This window comes from Peromyscus californicus, unplaced genomic scaffold (assembly GCF_007827085.1).
Source record: "Peromyscus californicus insignis strain IS unplaced genomic scaffold, ASM782708v3 Scaffold_13__1_contigs__length_99412109, whole genome shotgun sequence".
Lineage (NCBI taxonomy): Eukaryota > Metazoa > Chordata > Mammalia > Rodentia > Cricetidae > Peromyscus > Peromyscus californicus.
In genome coordinates this window covers 60,032,827-60,054,544 of record NW_026294424.1, presented here as the reverse complement: position 1 = coordinate 60,054,544, position 21,718 = coordinate 60,032,827, and the positions used below count along the sequence as shown (strand labels likewise).

Here is a 21,718-nt window from a genome sequence, read left to right as displayed (position 1 = left end):
AAGGTGGTGCAGATGGATGACCCTAGGGCCTCGTGGACCCTTGGCAAGTGACCCCTTGTCTACATTCCCAGGCTTTAGCGTATCCTCGTAGGTTTTGCTTGCTTGCTTGTTTTGGCTGTGGATGGTTTTTTGTTGTTGTTTTGAGACAGAGTTGCTATGTAGCCCTGGCTGTCTTGGAACCCACTAAATTAGCCCAGGCTGGCCTCAGACTCACAGAGATCCATCTGCCTCGATGGGATTAGAGGTATGCACCACCACGCCTGGCTGTTTACCTGCTTTTGATGTGGAGTTTTGCTGTTACCTAGGCAGGCTCAGAATTCCAGTTTTCCTGCCTCAGCCTCCCAAGTAGATAGAGAACAAGGAGTTATCATGTGCCCAGCATTATCCTGAGTTTTTCCTGTTCTTGGGCATCACCAAAAGGAAGCCCAGGCTTCCTGGTAGTCTCAGAATCCTCATCAATCTCAGGAAACTGGTACCCTGGGATATGATTTAATAGAATGTTCACTGGCCCGAACCCATCATATATGACAAGGCTAAACAAAGTTGACTTAGCAGTGCTTGGAGGGAAAAGCTCTTGACTTTGATTTGTACTTTCTAGAATTACTTTTACAAATTAGTAAGTACTTACCTTTCTTATATAAAATAGAGCCTTTTTTTTTTCTTTTTTTTCCCCTCCGGTAACGAATTTTATTACATTTTGTTTGTTTAATACGTGTGTGCATGCGTGCGCACGCTCTCAAGCTGCTGAGCCAACATAGACCTTTCCTCCCTTATGTTGCTTCTTGTCACGTGTTATTTGGTCACAGCGACCAGAAAAATAACCAGTACACCAACCAGGGTCAATACACACTCCTGTACACAGCAGCTGTCTCCTGCTGCTCACCCTGCCTCGGTGTGTGGGTTAGTAGGGTTGTAGGCCTGTGCTACCATGCCAGATGGCCTTATTCTTTACTGTTGCCTCTTCCCGGAGCACGCTAACGTGCTTGCATGATGTTGCATGTGTTGACGTTGTCCGTGGTTTCCAGGCATGGGAAGAGGGCTAGGGACCGGGAGGTCGGGGAGGGAGCAGGTGTAAGCTGCCCCTCAAGGTTCCTCTGTGTAGATGCTATTGATCTCTGGTTTAGGAATCTTCTCATCATGTGCCACGTGCTCCGCCTTGGTCCTGGTCCTATCCTGGTGTTGCTGGCTCCGGGACACAGTGTACACGACTGAGCCTTTTTGAAGAGAGAGGGTGGTGCCCTGACTCCTGTAAGCTTTTGCTTCTCAGGACAGTGTTGCCTTATCTCTCCTGAGAAACTATCCTTTCTTACTCTCACCTGGAGTTAGGGGGGGAACCATTTGTGAATATCCCCTTCCTGAAATGAGCAGAATACTGGAGAAATCTGACCAGGAAAAGACCAGTATCATCGAGATTACCTCACTGGAAAAGTCCTTGTAGCTGGGTGAGGTGGCGGCACACGGCTGTAATCCCAACACTCGGCAGGTGGATTTAGGAAGAGAATCAGGAGTTCAAGGCCAGCCTGAGCTACCTGAGACCCAAACCTTCAGCAGTTACCATTCTGTTCTGTCCAGCAGTGTAGTTAGTAAGCACCCATCTTCACATTTCCTAGTCAACTGTAAGTTTGTGTGCTGAGTGTAGTACGTTGTGACTGTACCCTGGTGGCACATAAAGGAAGATCGGTGATTAGGTGTCAACCAAAGGCATCCTGTGGACACACTGTCCTAGTGAGGCCTCACGTTTCCTCAGCAGAGCCTGTGCTTCCTCTGTGGCGCCATCTATCAAGCCTTTTATCTCTCTTCATCACTGTTTGGTCACATCTGCTGTCTCCAGCCGGCTGATGAGTGGATGGGTGATTCGGCTGTATGCCCTCAGCCTCCAACTCGGAGTGGCAACTCTAGCATCGTTTGGGGGCTTGTGTGGTCTTTGTTGGACAGATCGGACATCTGAGGCTTGTCCAAGATAACTAAGTGTCATGAGAGAGGGTTGGATTTGGAACTCAGTGTCTGCCATCCTCCAAAGTCTGTTTTCTTCTTTCGGCGTCTTGCTCGTGCGTTTGCTGTGTGTAGTCAGTCTCTTGGGAATACTGGAGAGCAGCATTGATTGGGAGGTTAGAAGTTCTGGGGAAGTATTGAAAGGAAGAGAGGCTCTGTTGGCTGAGGCTCAGAGGAGAGGCCAGCTACTGTCGCGGTGGCCTGGCTCTGGGCTGCCATCCCCACCCTCAGCGTCCGCACACAGACACCATGAGGGACAGGTCACACGGGGGCTGCTGAGTGCACACAGACCAGAGAAAGCCTTTTGTTGCACTTCCATTCACTAGGAGAATGACCGAGCTGGGACACTTAGCCATTCACCCAGACATAAACATAGTGTCCAAATAGAGGTTTCTCTGATGCTCGTCCACATGGTAAGTACTTACTTGTAATGTTTGAGTCTGTGATGAAACTGGGGGAGAAATATATATATAACCTGAGCCTTCCAGCTTACAAAGCAGTACGCCTGAGCTTTATTCCTTGGAAAAATGGTGGGAGCAGGGGAGTCATGGGCCCACCTTTGAAAGCCTCCCCTTTGAGGGTGGATGGTCAGTGGCGACACTACCGTTTTTCTCCTATTTGAACAACTTGATTTTACAGCTAAAGTAGCAGCTTTATTGGGATGCAGTGCACCTCCTATTTAGTGTGGGCAGTTCGGGGGGGGGGGCTTTCGTGTGTTCTCACAGCTGTGTAACTATCAGTCGGTTACTTTCAGGATGTGGCCATCACCTTGAAAATCCCGTGTCCCTCACCAGCCCCTTCTGCTTTCTCGACAGCCTACCTTCTGTTTCATAAACATGGATGTTTTACAGTATGGATTTGTATCACGAGGCTTTCTTTCACTTAGTACACTATTTTCTTTCTTTTAAAAATATTGGGTTTTTTAAAAAATTATATTAATATTTTTTCTTAAGTACAATATATTGATCATATTTCCCTCAACTCCCCGGGGGTCCTTCCCATCCACCCCAAAATACATAGTTTTAGTTTCCTATTTATGCGTACACTGCAGTGGGGGGTAGGAGCGTGGAGGCCAGAGAGGGTGTTGAATCCCCAGGAACTGGAGTTAGGATGACTGTTGCGAGCCACTGGATGTGGGTGTTGGTCACTGAACTCAGGTCCTTTGGAACAGCAGTCACTGCTCTGAAACACTGAGCCATCTCTCCGGCCCCTAGAACAGTATTTTCAAGATCCATCTATATTATAGCATGTATCAATACTTCACTACTATTGCAATATTCATTAATATTGCAAAGCAGTAGTCTAGAATTTGGGTACGTTTGAGGTTGTTTTTTTTTTCCCCCTTGCTTTTTGGATATTGTAATGTTGCTATGCCTTTGCAAGTGTTGTAATTGTGTATGTGTGTGTTCTCACTGGGTGTGGGTTTGGGTATATGTGTGTGGATACATGAATAGGTCGGAAGTCAACATTGGTATCTTCCTCCCGCTCTACCTTATTTGGAGACGGTCTGTCCCTGAACCTGGAGTTTCCCATTTCTGCTAGGCTGGCTAGACAGGGAAAAACCCCACCCGCACACTCAGCCTACCTCAGCCTCCCATCCCCCAGGCGCTGGGGGTCACAGGTCTGTTGTGCACTGTGTCTGCCTTTTGCTCGGGTGCCGAGGACCCAGATCAGGACTTCACACTCAACACACGCACTTCATCCACTGCGCCGTCTCCCCAAACCCTGTTTTCAAAGTTTTCTGAAGTCATGGCTCTTTATCTCTGCCGGGCACATCTTTATGATGGGATTTCTGGAACGTGTGGTGGCTGTCTTTTCAGCATTTGAAGGCCTCATCAGCAGTGTGCAAGGCTGTGCATCTGACAGCCCCAGAGGCCGTGTGCGAAGGTTCTGACTCTTGTCTTGGTCAACACATGTTGTTTCTGTCTTTTGACAATGGCCATTCCAGGGAATAGAGTAAATTTCATTGTGGTCTTAATTTGCATTTCCCCGATGACCATCGTCCAGCCTCGTGTGCTTCTTGGTCATGGATGAATCTCTGGAGATTCAGTTCCTTTACCTATATTTAAATTAGTTTCTTTGTCTTTTTGTTATTAATTTACGGTAGCTCTTTACATATTCTAGATAAAAGCTATTATCAGAAACATGCTTTGCAAATGTTTTCCTATTTTATAGCCTGTCTTTTTGACTAATTATTTGGGTTTTTGTTTCTTTGTTTTGTTTTTTTGCCTTCAACACAGGGCCTTATATTAGTGCTGTACTATTGAGCTACAACCCCAGCCCATACCTTTTGCGTATGTATTGATGGGGGGGGTACATGTCACCTCACTTGTTTGGAGGTCAGAGGACAACTTGCAGGAGTTGGTTCTTCCTTCAGTCATCATGCTATTGTAATTTCTTACTTTAGATTGTTTAGTGAGTGTGTGCGCATGCAGTTGTTGGTGGTGTGGGGGTTGGTTTTGTGTCCTGCACAGTGTTGAGCACACTGGTCTTCTCCCTGTGCTGGCATGTCATCCTCTACGGATAGTTTTCCTTCTGTGTTTCCTCTGGATAATAACCTGTGTTTGTCTTCTTTGCCCGATTGCTTTGGTTGGAGTTTTCAGTACAGTGCTGAATAAAACACATTCTCTCATCTTGTTCCCGATCTTGGGGAGGTGGGATGAGTCTTTTACGATTCAACTGTTGGTTGTAAGATTGTATTGGTTTTAATCAGACGGGAGAAGTTCCCTCTGTTTCAGTTTACTAATAGTTTGGATTATGAAAGTCTGTTGACTGTGTCATGTTTTTCCATGTCTATTTAGATAATAATGTAGTTCTGTCTTTGTTACCTTTGTGTGTTTTCATTGGTTCATACTCCTTTGGTAAGCCCATGGGATAAGTCATGCTTGGTCATGGTGCATAATAATAGTTTTTTGGTTTTTTTTTTTCCAAATCAGTTTAACTTCATTTTTTAAAAATTGTGTGTGTGTGTGGTATGTGTGTGTGTCAGAGGACAAGCTAAAGATGTCAGTTTTCTCCCTCCAACATATGGGTTCTGGGGAACAAATGCAGTATGTCAGGCCTTTTACCCATTCAACCACCTCGCCAGCCCTCTTTGTTGGTTTGAGACACGGATGGTCTCATGTAGTTTAAGTTGGCCTTGAACTCTTGTTCTGCCTGCCGTGTGTGAGTTACTTTTCATTGTGATGATAAGATACCAACACCAAAGGCACCCTAAGGAAGAGTTTATTTTGACTGACGGTTCTGGAGGGAGAGTCCATAATTGCAGGGGATACAGGGCAGCAGGCCACCAGAGCAGGACACTGGCTGATCACGGGTGCCTGAAGATGCCAGAGGAGGGCAGCAGGGCTCCTGGGACTGGAGTTGCAGCGGGCTCATGAGCTGCTGGATGTGGGTGCTGGGAATTGAACTTGAGTCCTCCGTAAGAGTGTCAAGCAATCCTCCTACCTGCTGAACCATTTCTCTAGTTCCAGATGTTCTGAGCTAACCGGCATGCCCTGCTCAGAGCTTCTCTTTGTAAGCCTTCCATGTCTTTGAGTCACTAGTGATGTCTCCTCTGTTTTCCTGAGTTTGTTTAGTAGGTTGAGTTTTCTTTCTTCCTTGTCATTTTAGCTACAGGTTTGTCAATGTGGTTATTTTCTTAAAAAACAAACAAAAAACCCTAACTTTTGAATTTTGTTAATTTCATTGTTTTTTCCATTTTTGTATTTTTTAAAAAATATTTATTTACTTGTTATGTACACAGTATTCTATCTGCATGTTTGCCAACAGGCCAGAAGAGGGCGCCAGATCTCATTACGAATGGTTGTGAGCCACCATGTGGTTGCTGGGAATTGAACTCAGGACCTCTGGAAGAGCAGTCGGTGCCCTTAACCGCTGAGCCATCTCTCCAGCCCCCGTTTTTATATTTTTAAGTTGTTTGAAAATTTTGTATGAGTTTTGACCACATTCACTACTCAGACTTTCCCAACTCCTCCCAGATCCACCCCCTCCTTCCCCACCCACCCAACCTTCTGCCCCCCTACACACACTCATCAAGACCTATTTGTGCTGCCCCCATATTCATGGGCACGTGGTCTTCGTCTGGAGCTCGATGTTTGCCTTTGATAAGGTCTTACTATGTCTCCTTGGGTGCCTGGTACCTGCTGTTTTGCCCAGGGTGTCCTTGAACTCTCAGCGGTCCTCTTGCTCTCACTCCCCGAATGCTGGAATTCCGGGTGTGTGCCCGAGAGCCCAGATCTTTTTGGTTTTCTAACCACCTTTATTCCCCCACTTCAATCTTTACCGTTTCCTTCCATGTGGGGCTCACGATCTAGTAGCTCTTCTTTTTCTGCTTTCTGAAAGTAGAAGCTCTCAGATCGGTACACATTCCACTGCTGTCCCCACTCTCCACTACACAAGACTGTGTGTGAGCAACCAATGCTAACGCCGCCGAGTGAGAGCCCGGAGTGAGTGAGAGCCCGGAGACTCCCCTTGCAGACTGTGTCGGAGAACTGAACACATGGGAGTGGCAGAGGGAGTGACCCGCCCATTGTTCTCTCACTCCGCGGTGATGGACCCTGCGGCTTAGTGGTTCTAGGACCAAGGTGTAGCTTCTGGGGTCCGATTGCCTGGGTGTGAGTTCTCTGTCTGCCACCTACAGCTGGGAGACATTGAGCAACACTTCTAGATCCTCTGAGCCCCGTTTCCACGTGTGTAGAATAGGTAGTCACTCCATCGTTGTGAGGGTTCACCGTGATAACATGTGATACATTCAGCCCAAAAGCTGGTGCAAACTAAATGTTTAATATTGGTTAATTAAATTAAGCTGTTCCTAACTTAATGTCACTGGACGAACATGACCCTATGCTGAGTCTGGAGTTGTGATTCCATTCGTTTCTACGTCTCTGTTACCATCCACGATGTCCATTTACTGCCTGACTGAGACACATTTCCAGTGGCAGCCCGGCAGCCCTCTGAAGAGGCAACTTGGCCGCTCTTGCTTCTTCGATGGCATGTCTATAACGTAACCATGATAGAACAAAAAGCAGGGAATGGATTTTCCTAAACAAATCTGAAACAAGCTGAGGGGCAAGGTCCATAAATTATGAAAATGGTACTCACTGAAAAAAAAAAATCTAATTCATGTCGCTATCAGTTCGAGTCCTCTTTATGAGAAGGCTGGCAATGCCCTTCTGAATTCACCAGGCAGCTGATGTTGAACTCTATTGTCTGAGAGTACGCAGCCGGAGCTGTTCTGTGCTTTCAAGGAATTGCTCAAAAAGGTATACAGTTTTATTCTCATCCTGCAGCCAAACAATGAGCACACTATTACATTAAGAAGCAAACCTAGGTATCTGGGTTAGTCCTTATTATGAAATCTTCAGATAAAATTAAAATGTGCCTAGGTTTGGTGTGTGTACATGTGATCCTGCTACTTGGGGTGTCATAGGGAATTGGTGAGTTGAGGTCAGCCTGGGCTACATAGAGCATATCCCTGTCTCAAAAACCCAGTAATGAGGAAAAAGAATTCATTAGTTACAAGGGAAAAACCATCAGTTCCCTGAATCCTGGTATATGTATAAAGATGGATTTTGGTTTTGAGGGTGGGATTTCTTTTTTGAAAGACAGAATTCAGAATAGTCAAAAGTGAGTGCAGTGAACTCTGAGCCAATTTCCAGCCCCCTGGACTTTGTCTCCTAGTAACACGTACGACTTCTACCGTATTTAAGATGGCTGCTGCCTCCCGTGTGTCCACATCAGATAGCAACTACCATGTAAACAGCAAGTATTTGACTGTGAGCTAACTAAATCTTGACATATGCTTAGATGAACAGCACCTTCCATGAGTAGATTAATACATTAATATATGCTCAGTGTTATCATTGTGATGTAATGGTTTAGAGAATCATCTTTGGGATTGAAGCTCACCTCTGTGCCTTTATTAGCTTGTGTGTTTGTTTGGTAGGTTAGTTGGTTTTTAACCTTGGTGTGCTGAGGGTCTAAACCAGAGCTTTGATTATGCTCGGCAAGCAGTACATCAACCGAACTACCCTCCTGACCTCCATTTTTAAATTTTAAGACAAAATACCTCAGGACTTTCTTTACTTACACTTTACTCCAATATATACTGTATTCTATGCTAAGCTGGTGCTATAATGCAGTGTTTGACAGTCTAACTTCAGGAGAAATACTATGGTGCCTTTGTTCATTCAGGTCTGTGGGAACTTCTGCATATTCCTCCTCCTTTCCAGTGGGTTATAATTAACTTCACGGCCAACTGTTGCTAACACTGTTCACACAGCTTTGTGGCTTCAGTGCCAACGTTTGATACCAACTACTACTTCAATGCTCTGTGTGTATGTACACACGTGTGCGTGCGTGTGTGCGTGCACACGAACAGTTTCCTCCTCTTATACTTTGGTCATGCATTGACACAAGCAGTAATTTCAGCAAAGTTTTTGGAATTCAAAATAGTTCCAAAATGAGCTGATGACGTAGGTGGTGTCATGGATAAAGACACTTGCCACCAAGCTTGATGCCCCGACTGAGATTCCTGCAACCCCAGGGTGGAAGGAGAGAACTGACTTCTTCAAGTTGTCCCCTGATCTCCACACATTTATGCCCCCACCCCCAAATAATTAAATATTATCAAATGTATTTCTAGAAACAGTGTATTATCTTATACGTAAAAGCAAGTAAATACTGGCATGGTCTTTACATCGGTTCCGTTTCAACCTATAGGTGAATTAGAATTTAAAAATAATTCTATCTTAGTAGGGTTTGATTTGGCCTGATCAGATACCCCCAGTATTTAAAATGGTCTTTGAAGGGCTGGGAGTTCAGCTCAGTGGGTGGAAAGCCCTGTGTTCAATCCTCAGCAGCTGGACACGGTGGCACACATCTGTATCCCAGCACTTGAAAGATAGAGAGAGGAGGATCAGGAGTTCAAGATCATCTTCAACTACATAGAAAGACTAAGCCAGCTTTGGATATGCTAAACCCAGTCTCAGAAAAACAACAAAGTAGAGTACTTGCCACCCAAGCCTGCTGGCCCAGGTTCAAGTCCCAGGACCCACACAAACATCCACAGAGACAATAAGCTTAATAAATTTGTCCTCTGACACCCTCCCCCTGCCAAATGGCTCACACATGTATCTGACATGTACACCCCATAATAAAATTTAAGGCGCCCAAAATAAATAAAAACAGCCCGTGTAACTTCATATCACGTCTACACCGTCCCTCCCCAGACGAGGCTAAGTTTTGTTTCTTTCCTTTACGCAACCAAATCTACCTTAGGGCTTCCATACTGTGCACGCTCTTATTGGCCCCTTCTCTTCAGACTAAAACAAAGGCGCTCTGTGCAGACCGAGAATCATTTCTTCAGACAGGGCTTAATTGCGCTGCAAGCCAGCGGGCTGCGGAGTGGCTGGTATCACCGTGGCCTCTGGGGGGCCCTTGCATGTTTTTATGCATTTGCTCACACAGAGGCCTGCATGGAGCAGGAGAACGATATTACAGGAATGACAAGGCTAACTTCTGCTTTTTCTGTGTTTCCCCCCCTATATTGTTGGAGTTTATTAAGGCCACTGTGTTCAGAGCCAAAGGATGAGGACTGGGCTTATTTTCATGTCGAAGGCAGGCTGTGATTGCCACCATAATTACTGCTTTTGAGTAGTCTGTGAACAGCTACTTGGTCTTACCCCTAACTTTTCTTTCATAAAGCCAGGGCCCTGCACATGCTGAGTAAACACTCGACCCCACCCCAGCTTACATTCAGACCCCACCCTACTTCAAACTTACCATCCTCAAGTATTTTTCCCAAAGTTTTGCCTTTTAGGGCAGTGTTTATTTTAATATACATACTTACTCATAAATATACACATTCTCACACACACACACACACAAAAAAACCTCTCCAAACCTAAAATACTATCTAATGTTCCAAACATCTTGTAAACACGGGATTTTTTTTTCTTATATGGTATACTATTTTTTTAAAGATATGTTTATTTTCATTTACGTGTGTGGGTGTTTTGGTTGCATGTATGACTTTCGTAGCGTGTGCATGCAGTACTCACAGAGGCCAGAAGGGGGCATTAGATCCTCTGGAGCTGGAGGTAGGGTCGTCAGCCTCTATGTGGATGCTGGGAATTTAACCCTGGTCTTCTTCAAGGACAAGTGCCCCCAACTGCTGAGCCATCTCTCTGATTCCTAAGGTACTCTTATATAAAAACAGATTCTGAATCCAGGAGCGCTAACCACCAACCCTGCTAACCAGAGTTTGATTCCTGGGACCCACACAGTGGGTGGAAGGAGATAATTGACTCCTGAAGTTGCCTTGTGACCTCCACATGCTCGCTTAGGCACATGAGACACCCTGAATAAATAGGTGTTAAAATAAAAATAATAATAATTTTTTAAAAAAAGGCCAGGCTATGGTGGTGAAACCTTTATTCCCAGCACTCGGGAGGCAGAGCCAGGCGGATCTCTGTGAGTTCGAGGCCAGCCTGGACTACCAAGTGAGTTCCAGGAAAGGCGCAAAGCTACACAGAGAAACCCTGTCTCGAAAAACCAAAAAAAAAAAAAAAAAAAAAGAAAAATAAACTGAAAACTAACTTGTCCCTCTGGTCTTTTGACCTCTGACACTGCCCACTTCAAAAATGGTATATATAATTCAGTAAATTGAAGAAAAGCACAAAACCCTCTAAGGGAAAACTTGTAGTCCCAGCTTTGACCGTTTGTTGGATGGTATCTTGAGATATGGCCTCATGTGCCTCAGGCTGGCCTTGAACTAGCTATGTAGTCAAAGGTGACCTTGAACTCCTGACCCTCCTTGCCACCACCTCCCCAGTGCTGGCATTACAGAGATGCATCACCAAACCCAGCTTCCCTACTCCCTTGAGCATGCTGCACACACGCACACACGCACACACACACGACCACTGCTCTGTGCTGTGTGCCCTAGCCTGAAATGTATTAGGATGAGAGGTTTTCACATTTCTTTCATTTTTTCATGCGTGTTCAGAGAGTAGGGGTGTCACATGGTGTCTCGAGCTCTCTCAGCTTCTCTTCTCCCTCCCTCTCTGATGTCCTAACTCCTCCTCCAGAAGGATTTGGGGTGAGGTTCCCCCTCTCTCAGCCCCTCTAAACGAGGGTATTTACTTGGAAGTGCCTTAGGTCTTCTTGAGCCGTCCATTGTCTTTCTTACCATGAGGTTCATTTTACCAACCTCTGGCTCTCTGTGCTCCCACTACGTGTGTCGGCTTCAAATTAACAAAAAAAAAAAAAAAAAAAAAAGCCGGGCAGTGGTGGCGCACGCCTTTAATCCCAGCACTCGGGAGGCAGAGGCAGGCGGATCTCTGTGAGTTCGAGGCCAGCCTGGGCTACCAAGTGAGTTCCAGGAAAGGCGCAAAGCTACTCAGAGAAACCCTGTCTCGAAAAACCAAAAAAAAAAAACAAAAAAAAAAAAACCAAGGGTTTAGTTCATGTGGGACTTCTGCATCTTTTTCTATCACACTTATAAATAGGATTTTTGGTAGTGATTGGTTGAGATAGAGTGCCCAGTAATCCAAGTTATCTACCCTAAATACGATAAAGGCGGAGTAGGAGTGAGTAATGTTTGCTAAAAATACAGCATTGCCAGGAAGTCATAGCAATACCTTGTTTTTCTTTAAGACTATGGTCTTGCCAGATCAGACTGGCCTTGAATTGCTTGTTGAGCCCCTATTTCAGCCTCCCAAGTGGAACTGTATGTTACCTTGTCCAGTGTTCCAGAGACAGTGTCATTTTTGAGGGCTTCCTATTTGCCAGAAACCTTCCTGCTCGCTTAAATGTATTTATTTATTTAACCTCCCTAACACCCCACGTGAGGTAGGAATTACTATTTTTCTTATTTGTATTAAGGCGTGCAAGGGCGTGGGCACCCACGATTCTCTGAAGGGTAATTGGAAATAAAATCATTGATTTCCTTTTAGTCATGATTGGAGCTTGGGTGAAATTTCAGTTAAATTTCCTTTCTATGAAATGCCAGTGTTTTTGTCTTCTTGAGCTTTCCCCAACCATCTCTTTGTCGGAGTAGGTTTTTGCACTACTTTTCATACAGTTATTAAGCCTTTCCACGTGACAGCGGTGACCCCTCCCCGCCTTCTGAGCCCCGCCTTCTAACTCATTCCAGGTGTCCTTAGCGAATGACTCCCAAGGCCAAAACCCATTGGCCAGTGCAGAGCCAGGAACCGTGTAGAGCAGAGTCACGCTGTTCCTGGGGTTAGGGACAAAGGTTGCTGAAGCCTGGCTGTGGTTACAATTAGCCTGTGCATCCAGATTTCAAGACTGGAAAGGTAGGGAAACCTTACTTAATTTCATTGAGATGTGAAGAAGAAGATGGTTGTGGTCGCTTAAGGCAATGTACATCAGGCTTACCAAACAATCTGTTTTGGTTCTGTTTTAGTTAAAGGTGGTGTATCCATCTTAAGTTCTTAAGAATTTTAAACACTGCCTTATTTGCCTTACCATTGGTAAAACTCCAGTTTTCTAGTTATGGGCATGATTTGACAGACATTGTTTAGTTTTATAGCGTTTTATTTCATATACTTAAAAAAAAAATCTAGATCTTCACAAATATAGTTTTATGGTTTGCAATTTAAACCATACAGTATAAGCAATGATTTGTCAATGGTGTCTCATAGACAGTCTTTAGAGAAGAAAATATGATAACTAAAAATAAATCAGGAATTAGCAGTATGATGATACATAAAACTGTAGCCGTGGTATTTCCTCTTGGATACCTTATTTGAGTCATTCTTTTTCAAACTGGTAATTAAGAAATGAAATCACCTAACTGTAGGCTCTATGCTTTTTTTAACTTTAATATTTTAGTTATACTTTATATGCTCCGTTCTAATATTAATCACAATGACCGAAAAAGCAGAATGTCTTTTTCACCTTTCTACCTAAAAATGAAGCAATTTGAACAGCACTTGGAGTGAAAGCTCATCCTCAAGAGGGACATCTTTCTGGTCATAATGAGCCCTCCTCCATCATCTCGGGAAACTCCACTGAGATCAGTCAGTAGGGGCACGGAGTGCCCGTCAGTCCACCCATCGGCCTGTAGTGTCATCATTCACAGCTACTCTATCGTCAGTGTCAAAGGTACTGCCTGTCACATTTGTAACTGGTTTTCCATGACTAGTGGCCCAAAATGGGTTTGTATCTTGTAATAGGCTCAGACATGGTTCTGTTTGATAAAAACATTACATTACAAAGCATTTAGTATTTGTTATGTCTAATTTGTAAAGAGAATGTTAGCGTGCTTCTCACTGGATATTAAATGTGTGTGTGTGTGTGTGTGTGTGTGTGTGTGTGTGTGTGTGTGTGTGTGTGTGTGAGTGTGGTGTGTGGTGTGTGTGTGTGTGTGTGTGTGTGTGAAGTTCGTGCCATGGTACCCTGTACAGGTTAAAGGACAACTTCTATGGAGTTAGTTTTTCTCCTTCTGCCCTTACGTGGGCTCTGGAGATCAGCCAGGTTGTTGGGGTTGCGAAGCGAATGCTTTACAGACCGAGCCTTCTTTCTGGCCCCAGATTCCCCTTTTCTTAGTTCAATGTATTTATTTAAAGAGGTTTTCACCCTGAAATATCCTACTTTTACTAGATTTGCCCCTAATGTCATTTTCTGAAGCTCACTCTCAATGTTGCCTGCAGTGACTGTCGCTTGCTCTCACTGGTCTTTCAGGGATCCGGCTTTGGGTGGGGGAGGGCAAGCCACAGTCACAGCGTTAACTATTTACCTGGCTTTGGAGGATACTTGGTAACCATCTTCTTGCTGTTTCTCAACTGCGAGCTGAGGTTCAAAGGTTCAGATGGACCTCGCAGATCAGAGGTCAGGCAGGAATTGCTGCAATTTGTAGCTGAATTCTGCCGATATGACAGAATTTCACAGCTATGGATTGCCCGCCTCCACTCGCACACCGGCTGGGCTAGGCGGCTAACAGCGTAATTTGTACAGCTCAGCCTTTGGCACCCAAGTTTAATAAGTAACTAGCTGGTGCCTTGGGTTTCGCTGGTACAAGGTGCATGTTATAAAAAAGGGTCAGATGTCAGCGTGCAGAGATGAAGGAGGTGGGAAGTGACGGTCTCATGGCTTCTGACTATGAGCTGTACATAGTGGTCTGTGTTTAATTCATATTTCTATGGTGTAAATTTTAACATTCATTTTCTTGGTCTTCGAGAGATGGGTCCTTTTGTAAAATGTTAACAGATGTCTGATTAGGGATTATAAGGCAAGAAATAGAAAGGGCAGTTGTAGATGTCACTTAATTATTTCATGGGATCTTTGACTTCTCAAAAGCTTTCCAAAATGTGATGGCTTTTTAGAATTTAGGGAACAGGAGGTATAATTCCAGCACTCCAGAAGCTGAGGCAAGAAGATTGCCAAGTTTTGGGTCAGCCTGGGCTACAGAATAAGCCCACCTATAAAAAAGAGGGTTGGGCCGGGCGTGGCACATGCCTTTAATCCCAGCACTTGGGAGGCAGAGCCAGTCAGATCTCTGTGAGTTCGAGCCTGGTCTACAGAGCGAGATCCAGGACAGGCACCAAAACTACACAGAGAAACCTTGTCTTGAAAAACATACAAACAAAAAACCAAACAAACAAAAAAAGAGGATTGGACTGTTTTGCCTTGGTCTTTTAGAGGTTACGGTTCATGATTGATTGATTGACTCTGTTTCTTTGGGCCTGTGGCAAGGACACATGTCATGGTGTATGATGGAGCTAAGCTGCTTCCCTCCTAGCCAAGAAGTAGAAAAATAGGGCCTAGGGTCCCACCATCTCCTTCAGGACACTCTCAAGCAATGACTTAAAATTTCCCATGAGACTCTAACTCTTACCATTTCCCAAGCCTTTTACATATGGGTCTTTGGGGAAACACTGAAGATCTAAACCATAGCAGTTTCTCTCTCTCTCTCTCTCTCTCTCTCTCTCTTAAATAACACCATTGGAATTTTCAGCTCTCCCATCCCGGACAGATTGGACTCTCTCAGAGAACATACTACTTTAGAGCTCAGGTTCCGTTCTCTGACCCTCTGCCATGTTCAATCAATAGACCTTAGTCTTTGGCCGGCCTCTCTGTGCTGTTCCCCCGTCTCTCACAGCTCTCACCTCCTTAGATTGCAGCGGCCAGTGAGTAAGATGCTGCTGCACAAGGGATGTTTGACACACTTCCTGACACGTGGGGATTGAAGGTCTGAGCTGCCGCGGCTGCCATCATTGGCTCCCAGCTGCTGACTTAGCTTTGCCCACCCTACGCCCCATCCCAGCGTGCCTTCCCTTTGGTCTCTTCACTTCAGGAGGGGTAGACACAGACCTTCACAGTTGGATAAGGTGGCGTGGGAGGTTTCAGGAGGCGTTCTTTTGACTGTCAGAAGCGTGCTTCAGAATGCCCGCTTCAGGTCTACCACTCTTCGGATGCTGTGTTTCCTCAGCTGATTGCCAAATCCAAATCATCTGGTTTCCCTTGCAAGCTCTTTTCATGCTGCCAAACAGTGAGACACATTTGAGATTTAAAATAAATTCATGCGGAAATAATGCCATACGGATAGGCTGAATCCTGTCTTTGGGGATATACATTACATTGTTATATTTACTGATTTCATATTTTGCACAAATGCCGGATGTGAAATGTTGCCTTGAGCTTATTCATTCTGTTTCTTTATTCTTATCAAATATAGTGGCTTTGGAATAAAAGAAATATGATTTTAACTACCAGTAACAATATTAAAATTAAGTACCTTGCATTTAAAAAGTCACAATGACATCTCATATTAGTTAAAGTTAAACACCTGCTCTGGGCCAGGACTGAGCATAGGTATTGGGGTCTAGATGTGAGTCAGATCCACATTCTGCTCTAGTAAAGTTTTAGTTTGGTTGAAGATGAGCTCAGTTTTAACAGTTACTGTAAGCTTAAACCATATGCCCAAATCCTGCCCTGTTTGTCCTTCAGTGTGGCAATGGCTCAATCTAGTGCCAGGAAGACTGCTAGATAACACTGTGGGCACACGTCTCGGGGGCCTCCCCAGACTGCTTCGCTGGAGGAGTGATAGAGGGCTGAGTTCAGCCTGGCCAGGCGGAGGGTCTGAGAGGATCTGAAGCACCAGGAATGGCCTGTAAGGGAAACTGAGGCACGACATGAAGCTGGGTGAGGACTTAGACTCCTCACATCTTAGGAGGATATTGATTTTATTCTAAAGGGAGCACCAAGAGAATGTAGAAAATCCCACAGGAGGCCGATGGGGGTCGAACGGTAGGATTTTAAAGGCCGCTGTCTGCTGGGAGAGCTGGACTCACTGTGGTGGGCTGGAGTGGCCGGGATGAAGGCAGCCCAGGAGGCTACCGAAGCTAGGGGCTGGCGGTTTGCAGTACGCTTCCAAATGTGAGATCTTCAATTCATGTGAGGATACTCAAGTTCAGGAAACACTGGAGAAAGCTGAGGCCTGGCCCGTTCAGAGCATGCGTGAGGTAAAGCAGTGCGAGAGACCAGTGGCAAGTAGAAATGATGAGCAACCCGCGCTGTTTCCTGGTAGCTCTAAGTCCGTGCACTTCCTCCTTGAGAGTGGACAACTGATTCATTTTAAGAAGGAATCTGTTTTCAGTAAAAAGTGTTCCTGCCCGGTCTGGTGGCACAGGCCTATAAACTCCATACTGGGAGCTGAGGCAAGAGTATCAGGCCTTCAGGGTCATCTTGAGCTTTGTAGTGAGTTTGAGGCTAACCTGGGCTACATAAGACACCCACCGCCACCCTTGTCTTACAAAACAAAAGACATAAGTGATTGCTACTAATTCATTTTAATTAGTATACAAAGTAGCACATTTCTTTAGGACATCATACATGCCTGGTTTGGGTTGATTCTCACTCCCCCCCACAGTCACACACACGCTCTCCCCTCTGTACCCCCCCCCCCCCCAGTTTCCTCCCTCTCCTTTCTCTGCGTGTGTTCTTTTACCCTCCCCCAGTGCTGTGGGATGTTCTGTATGGCAAATGTGTTGCTCTGATTGGTCAATAAATAAAACACTGATTGGCCATTGGCTAGGCAGGAAGTGTAGGCGGGACAAGGAGGAGAATAAAGCTGGGAAGTGGAAGGCTGAGTCAGAGAGACACTGCCAGCCGCCATGATGAGAAACAGCATGTGAAGATGCCGGTAAGCCACGAGCCACTGGCAAGGTATAGATTAATGGAAATGGATTAATTTAAGCTGTAAGAACAGTTAGCAAGAAGCCTGCCACGGCCATACAGATTGTAACCAATATAAGTCTCTGTGTTTACTTGGTCGGGTCTGAGTGGCTGTGGGACTGGCGGGTGACAGAGATTTGTCCTGACTGTGGGCCAAGCAGGAAAACTCAAGCTACACCCCAGCCCCACCCCACCCCGTCTCCCTTAAAATCTCTTTTCTTCCCCCTCTGCTCACTGAGAACCCCTGTGTCGTTTCATGCCCCTAATCGCACTTATACCCACCTAAATACATGCATTTAGAAGTCGCTGGAGGCAGGGGTGAAAATTTTATTTTTAGCTTAAGCTTGTGGCTGAGGGTGGAAGTAACGCAGAACCCATGCCTCTTGACATTAGACTAAGTTTTTTAAAATAAATGTATTAGTTTATAAGATTTGTTTAATATTAGTGTATTCTGCCTCATTTCAAAGACAGTGAATTTGAAACAACTTTAAAAACCACATGTACAGGGGACTGGAGAGATGGCTCATCATTTAATGCTTTTTTAGAAAACCTGGGTTCAGTTCCCAGTACCCATGTGGCCACTCACAACCGCCTCTAATTATAGTTCTTATAGTTCCAACGCCTTCTTCTGGCCTCTGTGGGTACTGCATGAACATGATGCTCCTATTTACTACAACAGACACATGAAATGAAAAGATAATGAAACTTTAAAAAAGAAGGAAAAGAACAATTGTAAAGTTTTTGTTTGTTTGTTTGTTTGCTTGTTTGTTTTATGTTGTTGTTATTTTTGTTTTAGTGTGTGGGCCTGTGCTGTAGCTCAGCAGTTAATTGTCTTACTGACTGATGCTGCAAGCTTGCCTACTGGAGTTTAATTCATGGAACCCACATGGGGGTGGAAGGAGAGAATTCCACAAAGTACCACACATGCGAACATCACACACACACACACACACACACACACACAAGTAATAGTAGCAATAATAAGAATAATAGTACTTAAAAAGGAAACGACATGTGGCATCCAGGCACAGTGATTTATAGCTATAGTTTATATATTTTCATTAGTTATATTTATAGCTCTATATATTTCTGCATTCATGAGTCTAATGCAGGAGACTTGCCATGAATTCCAGGCCTGGGATATGGTGTGATAACCTGTCTCAAAAACAAAATTCAACCAACCACTACCACCAAACCCAACAAAAAACTCTGTGTACCCTGATAAGATCCAGAAAGAATAGGAGTCAAAAGGAAATTAGGGTAGACAGCGAAAATGGTGGCCTCCGGCGTCAGCTGAAGACTCCACCGTATTTGTTGGAACCACGAACAACTCTAATGCTCACTCCATGCAAAAAAAAAAAAAAATGTGTGTGTGTATGTGTATGTGTGTGTGTGTATGAAGCCAGGCTTGTGGGTTTTATCTGGTGATTTTTTTGGTGAGCAATCAGAATAGCAAATATTGAAGTTTTTATGAAATAACGTCTATTTAGACTCATTGTGAAAAGTCAGAGTGTCCTGGAAGTGTACAATTGTGTACAATTGAGCCTACGTGTTATACTTTAAGGAATTTTCTTACTTAAATAGCTATGACTACCTCCTCAGTGAACCTGCTTTCCCTACAGTATAGCATAGAACTGTGAGTCCCAAGTTTCAGTGTATATTAATCATTTGCTTTCAGATTATAGAGTTTATGAGTCTACTACTGAGATATTACATTGCTAAGGAGGAACTTTTACTTTTTTTTTTTTTTTTTTTTTTTTTTGGTTTTTTGAGACAGGGTTTCTCTGTGTAGTTTTGGTGCCTGTCCTGGATCTTGCTCTGTAGACCAGGCTGGCCTCGAACTCACAGAGATCCGCCTGGCTCTGCCTCCCAAGTGCTGGGATTAAAGGCGTGCGCCACCACCACCACCCGGCGAACCTTTACTATTATACAAAGTGGGAAACCTCGAAGTTTTGTGCAAATATATGGGTTTCATAAACATTTCCTGTGGGAGATCTCCACTCAGGAGAGCTGAGTACCCCTGGGAGCAAGGCGTAGGAGTCCACATTTCATTCTGTTGTCTTGACGCTGCAACTAATTTTAAGGCAGGGCTTATAATTTGCTTTTAATTTCCCAGGTTTTATCAAACTGTGATGTTGGATTGGTTATCTACCATGCAACACACAGGGCCATTCTTTTCAGGGTTGGGGAAAGACTATATGCATCGAGAGGTCACATGTTAAACATCTGCTAATCTCTAATTTAAGGCTGTGGCCTTTTCCCCTTTGAGGAAATCCTTGATGAGGAGGATTTGTATGGCTGAGGATATTGCTTGTGTTCTGGTAAAGCCATGGATCCTACAGAACACAGCCATTCCAATAGAGATGTGGTTAAACAATCTTTCGTTTTAACTGACTTTAGAGACCAGTTAATCCAGAAGGTTCCAGACTGTGCTCTGTAGAGCTCTACAGGTCCTACAGAGCCCCCAGCAAACCCCTTGGTTTTGTCTCTTTATTTGGCTAAATTTTTGGTGGAAGAATGCATATTGCAACCAAAAAAATAAAGAAACCAAAACCAAACAACAGCAGCAGAAAAAACTGTTTAAAACCTATCAATTCAACTGTATTTTGCACTTCAAACAAGTGAAGGGATTTGCATGAAGTCGAAGGTCAAGAAGTCAGGGCATAGTGGCTTGTGCCTATAATGCCAGCAGAGGCAGAGGCAGGAGAACTGCAAATTTCAGGCCATTCTGGGATATGTAGCATGCCTCTGTCTGTCTCAAAGAAAACACATACCAGCTCATGATGGCCAATAAAAGGCTAATCTTCTAGCTTCAGTCTCTGTCTGTCTCAAAGAAAACATATAGACCAGGTCATGATGGCCGTTAAAAGGCTAATCTTCTAGCTTCAGTCTCTGTCTGTGTCAAAGAAAACACACAGACCAGGTCATTATGGTGTTAAAAGGCTAATCTAGCTTCCAATCTAGACTTACAGACATGGTGCCGTACTGAGTTTAGAAATGTGGACACATAAGCCATTTGGATCTTCCAGCAGCTTGATCAGTGCTGTCGGCAGTTGTAAAGGCTGGGTAGAGTATATCTCCACATATGGAATAAAGGTAGGATATACTGTAATACTGTTATCTAATATGTCTGTGGGTCTTGAACAGCTTAATTTGAGCTTTACAGTCTCTTCATTTGAATATTTTGTCCTATGACATCCAAGATTCACCTAAAACCTGAACTAATACTTTTCACTTTTCATAACCCTCTCCTTGAAAGGAAAAAACCCTCAAAAAAAAATCTTGACTGTGGTTTTAGGCCAGAGTAAGCCACTCTCATTGGAGGTGGATCCCAAGTGCCTTGTTCCCCGTGGCAAGAGTGACGGTTTGTTAATGGTGTGCAGCATCACTCCACAGGTCAGGTGGGAGGCACCAAGCTAGGTATTTTTATGTGCATATAAGGAGGTATGTCTTTGTTGAGTCTCTGGGCTGCCTCTGTATGCATATGTTTAAGTCATAGCTGCTCTAAAGGCCAAAACATACCAAATGAAAAAAATTGGTAATGTTCCTGTCGCCAGTCCCCACTTCTTCAAGGGTAAGATAATGAGTTACGTTTCTTGGTTTGTTTTTGTTTTTGTTTTTGAGAACATAAGAGTAGTGGTTTCTTGAGTAATTGGAGCAATGACAGTTTATTCTCTGAAGAAAACATCCTCAATTTCTAGGCACATGTGAAACTTACATTGAAATAAAGCAAAACAAAACATCTTTGAACATTTGTTTTTTTCGTCAACCTTTAGGGTTTGCCTCAAAGGATACTTCAAGAATTGAACAGAGAAGTCCCACGCGAGCTGCCTGAAGCTGCCGGTCTTCTCTTGCCCTGCCTTCCACATAAAGAACCAGGCCCAGTCCAGTTGGTGACCTTTAGTGAGTACACTTCCTGGAATCCTTTCCTTTCCTACTTAAGTCAGAAAATAATTTCCCTCCCTATCAAACAGGACATCTGCTGTTAGGCAATGTAGGCCTGATGTATGTTTACATGGTGAATTAGTGGTATATTACACATGACGGTGAGGCACTTTGAGCCTGCGCTACAAACCCTTATTTCTTTGTACATGTCACGTCTTTGTGGCTTGAGAGGAAGACAGGTCTTCTCCTGTCTGCCTGTGGGAAGAGACTGAGGGTAACTCAGGCTGCTTACTATCTACTTCTGACTTCTCAGAGGGCATTAGTATTTCCTTCCTTCCTTCCTGCCTGCCTGCCTGCCTGCCTGGGGGTTTCTTTGATGATTGCCATTATTGTGAGTGTAAAATGGAGTTATCATTAGTTATCATTAGTAATCCCTAACGATTAATGATGCTCAGTGTCTTTTCATGTGTCTGTTGTATCTTGGAGAAGTGTGTGTTCAAGTCCCCTGTTCATTTGTTAATCAAGTTGTTTGCTTGACTTGTGCTGAGTTTGTGGTTCCTTATGGACTCTGGGCATGAGTTCTTCACCAGAACATGATTTGCAAGTATTTTTCTCCTCACCATGGGATATCTTTTAT

The 21,718-nt window shown here is 44.3% G+C and overlaps 1 protein-coding gene across 1 annotated transcript in view; it reads left to right on the top strand.

Moving 5' to 3' along the window:
* Positions 1-21,718, top strand: part of Rbm47 (RNA binding motif protein 47) — a 75,762-nt gene that overhangs the window by 29,496 nt on the left and 24,548 nt on the right. Inside the window, exon 2 of the mRNA XM_052735904.1 lies at positions 20,973-21,099. The gene's annotated coding sequence lies outside the window, so the exon portion shown is untranslated. The remainder of the gene's footprint in view (positions 1-20,972; positions 21,100-21,718) is intronic.